The 11,756-nt window shown below is 51.6% G+C and overlaps 1 long non-coding RNA gene across 1 annotated transcript; it reads left to right on the top strand.

The window, feature by feature from the left end:
• The first annotated feature begins 9,214 nt into the window (after positions 1–9,214).
• On the top strand, positions 9,215–10,277 carry LOC142186614 (uncharacterized). Its single transcript, XR_012712183.1, has 3 exons — positions 9,215–9,276; positions 9,994–10,027; positions 10,239–10,277. It is a non-coding gene; the product is annotated as an uncharacterized LOC142186614 (long non-coding RNA).
• The last annotated feature ends 1,479 nt before the right edge of the window (positions 10,278–11,756 follow it).

Below are 11,756 nucleotides of genomic sequence, written 5' to 3'. Positions count from 1 at the left end.
TAGGACACTTGGTACATATTATTGTCCCGTCCCCCTACATACAGACCCCCAGGACACTTGGTACATATTATTGTCCCGTCCCCCCACATACAGACCCCCAGGACACTTGGTACATATTATTGTCCCATCCCCCCACATACAGACCCCCAGGACACTTGGTACATATTATTGTCCCGTCTCCCCCACATACAGACCCCCAGGACACTTGGTACATATTATTGTCCCGTCTCCCCTACATACAGACCCCCAGGACACTTGGTACATATTATTGTCCCATCCCCCCACATACAGACCCCCAGGACACTTGGTACATATTATTGTCCCGTCTCCCCCAACATACAGACCCCCAGGACACTTGGTACATATTATTGTCCCATCCCCCCACATACAGACCCCCAGGACACTTGGTACATATTATTGTCCCATCCCCCCACATACAGACCCCTAGGACACTTGGTACATATTATTGTCCCATCCCCCCACATACAGACCCCCAGGACACTTGGTACATATTATTGTCCCGTCTCCCCCACATACAGACCCCCAGGACACTTGGTACATATTATAGTCCCGTCCCCCCCCCACATACAGACCCCCAGGACACTTGGTACATATTATTGTCCCGTCTCCCCCCCACATACAGGCCCCCAGGACACTTGGTACATATTATTGTCCCGTCTCCCCCACATACAGACCCCCAGGACACTTGGTACATATTATAGTCCCGTCCCCCCCCCCACATACAGACCCCCAGGACACTTGGTACATATTATTGTCCCATCCCCCCACATACAGACCCCCAGGACACTTGGTACATATTATTGTCCCGTCTCCCCCACATACAGACCCCCAGGACACTTGGTACATATTATTGTCCCGTCTCCCCCACATACAGACCCCCAGGACACTTGGTACATATTATTGTCCCGTCTCCCCCACATACAGACCCCCAGGACACTTGGTACATATTATAGTCCCGTCTCCCCCACATACAGACCCCCAGGACACTTGGTACATATTATAGTCCCGTCTCCCCCACATACAGACCCCCAGGACACTTGGTACATATTATTGTCCCGTCTCCCCCACATACAGACCCCCAGGACACTTGGTACATATTATAGTCCCGTCTCCCCCACATACAGACCCCCAGGACACTTGGTACATATTATTGTCCCATCTCCCCCACATACAGACCCCCAGGACACTTGGTACATATTATAGTCCCGTCTCCCCCACATACAGACCCCCAGGACACTTGGTACATATGATTGTCCCGTCTCCCCACATACAGACCCCCAGGACACTTGGTACATATTATTGTCCCATCTCCCCCACATACAGACCCCCAGGACACTTGGTACATATTATAGTCCCGTCTCCCCCACATACAGACCCCCAGGACACTTGGTACATATTATTGTCCCGTCTCCCCCACATACAGACCCCCAGGACACTTGGTACATATTATAGTCCCGTCTCCCCCACATACAGACCCCCAGGACACTTGGTACATATTATAGTCCCGTCTCCCCCACATACAGACCCCCAGGACACTTGGTACATATTATTGTCTCGTCTCCCCACATACAGACCCCCAGGACACTTGGTACATATTATTGTCTCGTCTCCCCACATACAGACCCCCAGGACACTTGGTACATATTATTGTCCCGTCTCCCCCAAACACAGACCCCCAGGACACTTGGTACATATTATTGTCCCGTCTCCCCCAAATACAGACCCCCAGGACACTTGGTACATATTATTGTCTCGTCTCCCCACATACAGGCCCCCAGGACACTTGGTACATATTATTGTCTCGTCTCCCCCACATACACTAACCCCCCAGGACACTTGGTACATATTATTGCCCCGTCTCCCCCACATACAGACCCCCAGGACACTTGGAATATATTATTGTCCCGTCTCCCCCACATACAGACCCCCAGGACACTTGGTACATATTATTGTCCCGTCTCCCCCCACATACAGACCCCCAGGACACTTGGTACATATTATCGTCCCGTCTCCCCCAAATACAGAGCCCCAGGACACTTGGTACATATTATTGTCCCATCCCCCCACATACAGACCCCCAGGACACTTGGTACATATTATTGTCCCGTCTCCCCCACATACAGACCCCCAGGACACTTGGTACATATTATTGTCCCGTCTCCCCCACATACAGACCCCCAGGACACTTGGTACATATTATTGTCCCGTCTCCCCCACATACAGACCCCCAGGACACTTGGTACATATTATTGTCCCGTCTCCCCCACATACAGACCCCCAGTCCCAGGACACTTGGTACATATTATTGTCCCATCCCCCCACATACAGACCCCCAGGACACTTGGTACGTATTATTTTTTTAATTTTTTTTAATAAATTCTTTATTTATAACTCACAAGAATGAACAAAGGGGGCAATAAATTAGGGCAATGTACAGGCCAACAGCAAAACACGTAGAGCCCAAAAACAAAATAAGGGCCCAAAAACTCAAACAAGACAAAGAGTGCGGGGACGGGTCCTCCCTACGCACAGTAATGCGGGAGAGACACCAAGACCGTCCCAGAAGCGCCTAGGGTTGGATGAGAAGTGAAGAGGAAGAACAAGAGGAGTTCGAGAAGAGAAGGCAGGGGAATGAAAAGAGGAAGGTGAGGAAAAGGGCAGGAAAAAAAACCCAAAAAGGACGTGGAGGAGACAAAAGAAGGGGAGGGGAGGGGGTTCCGGAACCAAACCAACGGGTAAGACTCAGGTCTAACCTAGGAGATCTCTGTAGGACTGGGACCCCTGGAAAAGGATCCACGGGGTCCAAGCCCTCAAGAAAGCCTCGTGAGAATCTCGGAGAGATGCCGTGAGGTCCTCCATCAATTGGATGTCCTCTACCTTGTGGACCCAGTGGCGAAGAGACGGAGGGTTGGGAGATTTCCACAACGCCGGGACACAGGCCCTGCCGGCATTGATCAGATGTCGAGGATCGCTGACTTACGGTAGGCTCGGCGGGGAATATTAGAGAGGTGAAGGAGGAAACAGGCCAGTGTATTAGGGAGAGTAGTTTGGAAAATCTGAGAAGTCAGACGGTGGACACCATCCCAGAAGTCCCTCAGAGCCGGGCAACCCCAAAAAACATGGAGGAGGGTCCCCTCCTCCGAACCACAGCACCAACAAAGCGGAGAGGCAGACGGAAAAACTTATGCAAGAGAGAGGGGACATGGTACCACCTAGTAAGGATCTTGTAACCCACCTCTTGATACTTACAGGCGATAGAACTCTTATGGGCAAGCTCCAAGATCCTAGAGCAGTCCTCATCAAAAAAGGAGAGATTGAGATCAGCTTCCCACTTGGACAGAAAAGCAGGTCTGTGGCCTGGAGGAGGGGAGACCAGCAGCCCGTAAAGCTCTGACAATGAGTGACGGAGAGGCCTAGAGCCCGCACAGGCCTTCTCAAAGCCTGTAAGAGGCCTATCAAAGTCTCCTGGGTCACGAAGAGAGGAAAGGAAATGAGAGAGCTGCAAAACCCTCCAAGGGCCAAGAGGAGGCAGGCCCATATCAGAGTGTAGGTCTGCAAGTGAGCGCCAGGAACCATCTGCGCGGTAATGAAGGACCCTCTGTAAGCCTGCCTCCGACCAGACTCGGAACGAACCACCAGAGAGCCCAGCAGAAATGCCGGGTTCCCTAAAACAGGAAAAAGGGAGAAGGTGAAGGGGAAAGGCAAGCTTACGAAGAAGCGACCTACATATCCTAAGAGTCGGCCCGATCGTGGGATGGGAGGCAAGGGAGGGATGAGCGACTGAGTCCAGCCAGGAAGCAGATGGAGTGGAAGATTAAAAAAAAGAATCCCCCAGAGAGACCCACTGTTTGAAGGGGGAGTGGCGGCACCAATCAATCACGCGTTGCAGGAGAGCAGCCTCATAATAGCGGCGGGGGTCCGGGAGGCCCAGGCCACCCCACTGTTTCGGAGAGTCAGGGCGGAACGCGTCAGCCTGGCACGTCCACCCTGCCAACAAAACGGACTAGATCCGAGGAGAGCAACTTAAAAAAACTAGGAGGGATATGAATCGGCAGGGTTTGCAGTAGGTATAGGAGCCTAGGCATCACATTCATTTTATAGATGGCACAGTGGCCAAACCAGGTATAGGTGCCCCTCGCCCATTTTTTCAGGTCCAGATGAACAGTTTTAAGTAGAGGCAGATAGTTTGAGGCAAAGAGGTCACGAGGGTCCCAGGAATCCACACACTCAGGTATTTGATGGCAGAGCAAGACTAGCGGAAAGGGAAAGCGAGAGCAAGGGAGGACCGAAGCCCCGGCGGCAAGGAGACATCCAGCGCCTCGGACTTCTGATAGTTAATTTTGAAGTTAGTAAGACGGGAGAACACCTCCAGCTCAGACATCAAGACTGGGAGAGAGGAAGATGGGTCACGTAGGAAAAACAAGAGATCATCAGCGTAGGCCGCTACCTTAAGATGCTTCCTCCCCATCTCGAGACCCAGCAGGGATGAGTTGGCCCGAAGCGTCCGAAGGAGGGGTTCCAGGGTGAGACAAAAATCAAAGGGGAAAGGGGACAACCCTGACGCGTGCCATTACTGATCGGGAAAGGAGAAGAAAGGAAGCCATTGACCCTAGTGGAAGCCGAGGGGTTGGAGTACAAAGAGGAGATCCAGGATTTCATGACCGGGCCAAGGCCGATGTGCTGTAAAACCGCAAAGAGAAACGGCCAACCCACCGGTCAAAGCCTTCTCCGCATCCGTAGAGAAGAGGCAGAGCGGGAGGTCTCGGGAACGAGCAAAATGAACTGCGTTAATCACCTTCACGGTGTTATCTCTCGCCTCCCGTGAGGAATAAAGCCAACCTGGTCGGAGTCCACTAGATCAAGAAGAAGGGGGGCTAAACGAGTGGCCAAGACCTTAGAGAAGATTGTCCACATTAAGGAGAGAGATTGGTCTATAACTAGAGCATAGAGTAGGATCCTTACCCTCCTTATGTATAACTGTAATGTGGGCCCTGGTCAAGTCTGGGGGGAGGAGGGAACCCTCGGAAATAAAGTTAATGGCAGGCGACAGGGCCCTGGAGCAAGGGCGCAAACTTCTTGTAATAAGAGGCTGGGAGGCCATCCGGGCCTGAAGCCTTGCTAGGTTGCATGGACTTGAAAGCCTGTGCAACCTCATCCCCGGTGATATGAGCTTCCAATGAAGTCAGAGCCGCATCCGAAAGACGGGGTAAGCCCGAATCCTCGAGATACCGTTTGATCGCCGGGAGGAGCGGAGAATCCGAGGGGACCGTGGAAGCGGGAGAGAAATTATACAAACGGCAATAAAAACCGGTGAATTCCTCCACGATACGGTTCGGATCTGTGAGACGCATGCCCGAGGACCCCGCAAGAAGGGGGACGAAGTTACGAGAGCGCTGCTCCCGGAGGGACCGAGCTAAAGTCCTACTACACTTGTTCCCAAACTCGTAAAAATGACGATGGCCTCTGGCCAAGAGACACCTAGTCCTGATATCAAGACGTTCTCGTAATTTCCTACGAGCTTGAAGAAGGGCAGAACGAGCATCCGGCGCGAGCGAACGTTTGTGGGTCTGCTCCAAGGAGACCACATCAGCTATCAAAGCCGCTATCTCACAGGACCGCTCCTTCTTCAGACGCGAACCATGTTGGACCAGCACCCCCCTAATGACACACTTGTGAGCTGCCCAAAGCATAACAGGGGATATGTCAGCTGTGTCATTTTCCCGAAAGTAAAACTCAAGAGCTGAGGAGACCGCCTGAGATGTCGGAATATCCTGGAGGAGCGACTCATTGAGGCGCCACTGCCAAGACCGAGATCTCATGACAGGGGATGAAAGCTCAACATGGACCATCGCATGGTCTGAGAAGGTGATAGAATCAATCGTCGATCCACGAAGCAGAGGGACATCGACATGCCGAACAAAAAAATAGTCCAGCCTAGAGTAAACGTCACGAGGGTGAGAATAGAAAAAGTAATCCCTCACGTCCGGGTGAATCGCACGCCAAGCATCAATCAGTTGGTGGGAGTGGAGAAGCCTGCGGACCCGGCAAAGTTCCCGGGCCGGCAGGTACGACTGGCCACTGGAGATGTCTATTGACAGATCCAGGGCGAGGTTGAAATCTCCACCCACCAAAAGAGTGCCCTCCACAAATTCAGACAAATTCAGCCTGTCCAGAATACGATCTAAGGTGCCAACCTGGTCCGAGTTGGGAAGATAAAGATTAGCGAAGGTGAACAGGGTGCCTGCCAACTCCCCCTTTACAAACAAGAACCTGCCCGTGTTGTCCGAAACCACTGCCCGAAACCTCCATGCCACAGTGCGACCAATCAAGATACTAACTCCTCTAGACTTAGAATCAGAAAAACAACTGTGATAGCTATCAGGGTACCTAGAAGAAGAGAGAGAGGGAGCAGAGCCTTCCCGAAAATGCGTCTCCTGTATAAATGCAACCGTAGACCTCTTACTCCAGAGTAGTCGCAAGAGAGAGGACCGCTTCTCCGGGGTGTTAAGCACATTCGCATTAATCGAGGAAAAAAAAGAAAAAACTAAGAATCCATGGTGGGGAACCAGAGCACCCCAAGGGGCAGGGGAGAGAGGGGGGGGGGAGGAAGGAAAGGATAAGAGGATGGAGAAGAGAAGGGGGGGGGGAAGAAAAAAGGGGGGGGACTGAAGAGGGGGAGGATAGAGGAAACCGAGGGGGATGAAGGGAGGAGAAAAGTGGGAACAAGGGACCAAGAAAAAAGAAAAAGAAAAAAAGAGAAGAACAATCAAAAAACAAACAACCCAAACCCAGCAAGACAAAGAGCTGGAAGGCAACTAGAGCCGAGCTCAGCTAGTCCGAACTCGGGATACACCAAACAGTGGGAAAATCCCACTAACGTAGGTCTCAAAGGTACACCGCAGTACACGCTCAGAGAGCCGCCAAAACTAACTAAGTTGGGGGAGAGGTAGCTTAAAAACCCAAGCCACCCATTCCACAACGCTAAAACAATAACAGCGGTAAAAAAGGAAGGGTCAAAATCATCATAAAGGCCGTCGGCACCAACAGGCTCAGAAACGTCCAGTCCCGGGACAGAGAGTGCACCGCGAGCAAAAAGAGCCCAAGTAATGATCCCGTCTACAAGCCAGGCCGCAGGCCACAAGCAAAAAGGCACCACAGCAAGGGGCAGAGGGGAGTCGAACGCGGGGCACCCCCAACCGGCAAGGGAGGGGAGGGGGACGAGACACACCATGAGCGCGCGACAAGGACTGAGGTCCAAAACGGACGCCCACGGGGCACAAAACTTAGCTGTAGGAAGAGAAGCAAGAGAGTAAACAACAGTAAAGTCAATCAAGCAATAATGGTGAAAACAGTTAGACATGACAGTAGTAGGCCGCGGTGGACCCAACAAAGTCTACACAGCAAGTCAGGATACGGAACTCCCCGGGGGAGCCCTAGAAGAGTCCACAGTGCGGCGCCCCTGGCGCGGCAATGGAGAGGAGGAAGGCCGAGCAGTAGGAGGAGGCACCGGGAGCGGGTATGCCAACCAATCCGGCAGGGACAGGTCCGGGACATCCAGAAAATTAGCAAGGGCTTCCGCTTGGTCTGGGGAATGCAGGGTGAAGACAGCCCCATTGCGATGGATTTGGAGGTGAAAGGGGTGGCCCCACCGGTAGGAGGCACCAGAGTCCAGGACCATGCGAAGAACAGGTTTCAGGAGGCGCCGCATAGCCAGAGTACGGCGGGAGACATCCGGAAGAAGGGTGATAGAACCGTCCAGGAACGGGACCGGGCCATGACGCCAGGCAGCCTCGAATAACACGACAGAGGACGTCTTTAAGATCAGTGGAAGAAGCCCTCCTGGGCCCCAATATGCGATGAATCCTGTCGATATTGATGGCGGTGTCTGTCGGCCTGGAGAAGACCGTGTAGAAAATGGAGACAGCAATAGAGCGAAGCTCCATAGTAGGCACGGCATCAGGGATGCCCCGCAGCTTTATGTTGTTACGGCGACCCCTATTTTCCTGATCATCCACCTGCAGTAAGAGATGACGGTTCAAAGTGCGTTGAGTAGATAAAGTTTGCTCCACCGCCAGGAGACGCTGATCCAATAGAGTCCGTAGGGAGCTGTGGAGACGAAACAGTAGCTGAAAGAGAGTCCAGGTCAGCCTTAAAGCCATTCAGGATAATACATAATAATAATACATTTTATTTATATAGCGCCAACATATTCTGCAGCGCTGTACAATGTGTAGGGTTAAAATACAGACAGATACATTACAAAGAGAATCATTTCACACACTGGGACTGAGGGCCCTGCTCGCAAGAGCTTACACTCTATGAGGTAGAGGGGGTGACACAAGAGCTTACAGTCTATGAGGTAGAGGGGTGACACAAGAGCTTACAATCTATGAGGTAGAGGGGGTGACACAGGAGCTTACAATCTATGAGGTAGAGGGGGGGACACAGGAGCTTACATTCTATGAGGTAGAGGGGGGGACACAAGAGCTTACAATCTATGGGGTAGAGGGGGTGACACAAGAGCTTACACTCTATGAGGTAGAGGGGGTGACACAAGAGCTTACAGTCTATGAGGTAGAGGGGGGGACACAGGAGCTTACAATCTATGAGGTAGAGGGGGTGACACAAGAGCTTACACTCTATGAGGTAGAGGGGGTGACACAAGAGCTTACAGTCTATGAGGTAGAGGGGGGGACACAAGAGCTTACAATCTATGAGGTAGAGGGGGTGACACAAGAGCTTACAGTCTATGAGGTAGAGGGGGGGACACAAGAGCTTACAGTCTATGAGGTAGAGGGGGGGACACAAGAGCTTACAGTCTATGAGGTAGAGGGGGTGACACAAGAGCTTACAATCTATGAGGTAGAGGGGGGTGACACAAGAGCTTACAATCTATGAGGTAGAGGGGGTGACACAGGAGCTTACAATCTATGAGGTAGAGGGGGGGACACAGGAGCTTACATTCTATGAGGTAGAGGGGGGGACACAAGAGCTTACAATCTATGGGGTAGAGGGGGTGACACAAGAGCTTACACTCTATGAGGTAGAGGGGGTGACACAAGAGCTTACAGTCTATGAGGTAGAGGGGGGGACACAGGAGCTTACAATCTATGAGGTAGAGGGGGTGACACAAGAGCTTACAATCTATGAGGTAGAGGGGGGGACACAAGAGCTTACAGTCTATGAGGTAGAGGGGGACACAGGAGCTTACAATCTATGAGGTAGAGGGGGTGACACGAGCTTACAGTCTATGAGGTAGAGGGGGGACACAAAAGCTTACACTCTATGAGGTAGAGGGGGTGACACAAGAGCTTACAATCTATGAGGTAGAGGGGGTGACACAAGAGCTTACAGTCTATGAGGTAGAGGGGGGGACACAGGAGCTTACAATCTATGAGGTAGAGGGGGTGACACAGGAGCTTACAGTCTATGAGGTAGAGGGGGGGACACAAGAGCTTACAATCTATGAGGTAGAGGGGGTGACACAGGAGCTTACAGTCTATGAGGTAGAGGGGGGGACACAGGAGCTTACAATCTATGAGGTAGAGGGGGTGACACAAGAGCTTACAATCTATGAGGTAGAGGGGGTGACACAAGAGCTTACAATCTATGAGGTAGAGGGGGGGACACAGGAGCTTACAATCTATGAGGTAGAGGGGGTGACACAAGAGCTTACAATCTATGAGGTAGAGGGGGTGACACAAGAGCTTACAATCTATGAGGTAGAGGGGGTGACACAAGAGCTTACAATCTATGAGGTAGAGGGGGTGACACAAGAGCTTACAATCTATGAGGTAGAGGGGGTGACACAAGAGCTTACAGTCTATGAGGTAGAGGGGGGGACACAAGAGCTTACAGTCTATGAGGTAGAGGGGGACACAGGAGCTTACAGTCTATGAGGTAGAGGGGGTGACACAAGAGCTTACAATCTATGAGGTAGAGGGGGGGACACAGGAGCTTACAGTCTATGAGGTAGAGGGGGTGACACGAGCTTACAATCTATGAGGTAGAGGGGGGACACAAGAGCTTACAATCTATGAGGTAGAGGGGGGACACAAGAGCTTACAATCTATGAGGTAGAGGGGGGACACAAGAGCTTACAATCTATGAGGTAGAGGGGGTGACACAGGAGCTTACAGTCTATGAGGTAGAGGGGGGACACAAGAGCTTACAATCTATGAGGTAGAGGGGTGACACAAGAGCTTACAGTCTATGAGGTAGAGGAGGTGACACAAGAGCTTACAATCTATGAGGTAGAGGGGGTGACACAAGAGCTTACACTCTATGAGGTAGAGGGGGTGACACAAGAGCTTACAATCTATGAGGTAGAGGGGGGACACAAGAGCTTACAATCTATGAGGTAGAGGGGGGACACAAGAGCTTACAATCTATGAGGTAGAGGGGGGACACAAGAGCTTACAATCTATGAGGTAGAGGGGGGGACACAAGAGCTTACAATCTATGAGGTAGAGGGGGTGACACAAGAGCTTACACTCTATGAGGTAGAGGGGGTGACACAAGAGCTTACAATCTATGAGGTAGAGGGGGTGACACAAGAGCTTACAATCTATGAGGTAGAGGGGGTGACACAAGAGCTTACAATCTATGAGGTAGAGGGGGTGACACAGGAGCTTACAATCTATGAGGTAGAGGGGGGGACACAAGAGCTTACAATCTATGAGGTAGAGGGGGTGACACAGGAGCTTACAATCTATGAGGTAGAGGGGGGGACACAAGAGCTTACAATCTATGAGGTAGAGGGGGTGACACAGGAGCTTACAATCTATGAGGTAGAGGGGGGACACAAGAGCTTACAATCTATGAGGTAGAGGGGGTGACACAGGAGCTTACAATCTATGAGGTAGAGGGGGGACACAAGAGCTTACAATCTATGAGGTAGAGGGGGGGACACAAGAGCTTACATTCTATGAGGTAGAGGAGGTGACACAAGAGCTTACAGTCTATGAGGTAGAGGGGGTGACACAGGAGCTTACAGTCTATGAGGTAGAGGGGGTGACACAAGAGCTTACAATCTATGAGGTAGAGGGGGGGACACAAGAGCTTACAGTCTATGAGGTAGAGGGGGTGACACAAGAGCTTACAGTCTATGAGGTAGAGGGGGTGACACAAGAGCTTACAATCTATGAGGTAGAGGAGGTGACACAAGAGCTTACACTCTATGAGGTAGAGGGAGTGACACAGGAGCTTACAGTCTATGAGGTAGAGGGGGTGACACAAGAGCTTACAGTCTATGAGGTAGAGGGGGTGACACAGGAGCTTACACTCTATGAGGTAGAGGGGGTGACACAGGAGCTTACAGTCTATGAGGTAGAGGGGGTGACACAAGAGCTTACAGTCTATGAGGTAGAGGGGGGACACAAGAGCTTACAGTCTATGAGGTAGAGGGGGTGACACAAGAGCTTACAGTCTATGAGGTAGAGGGGGTGACACAAGAGCTTACAATCTATGAGGTAGAGGGGGGACACAAGAGCTTACAATCTATGAGGTAGAGGGGGTGACACAAGAGCTTACACTCTATGAGGTAGAGGGGTGACACAGGAGCTTACAGTCTATGAGGTAGAGGGGGTGACACAAGAGCTTACAGTCTATGAGGTAGAGGGGGTGACACAAGAGCTTACAGTCTATGAGGTAGAGGGGGTGACACAAGAGCTTACAATCTATGAGGTAGAGGGGTGACACAAGAGCTTACAATCTATGAGGTAGAGGGGGGACAC

This window comes from Leptodactylus fuscus, unplaced genomic scaffold, assembly GCF_031893055.1.
Source record: "Leptodactylus fuscus isolate aLepFus1 unplaced genomic scaffold, aLepFus1.hap2 HAP2_SCAFFOLD_108, whole genome shotgun sequence".
NCBI lineage: Eukaryota > Metazoa > Chordata > Amphibia > Anura > Leptodactylidae > Leptodactylus > Leptodactylus fuscus.
The sequence above is the reverse complement of the archived record's forward strand: the minus strand, read 5'-3'. Positions and strand labels throughout refer to the sequence as shown.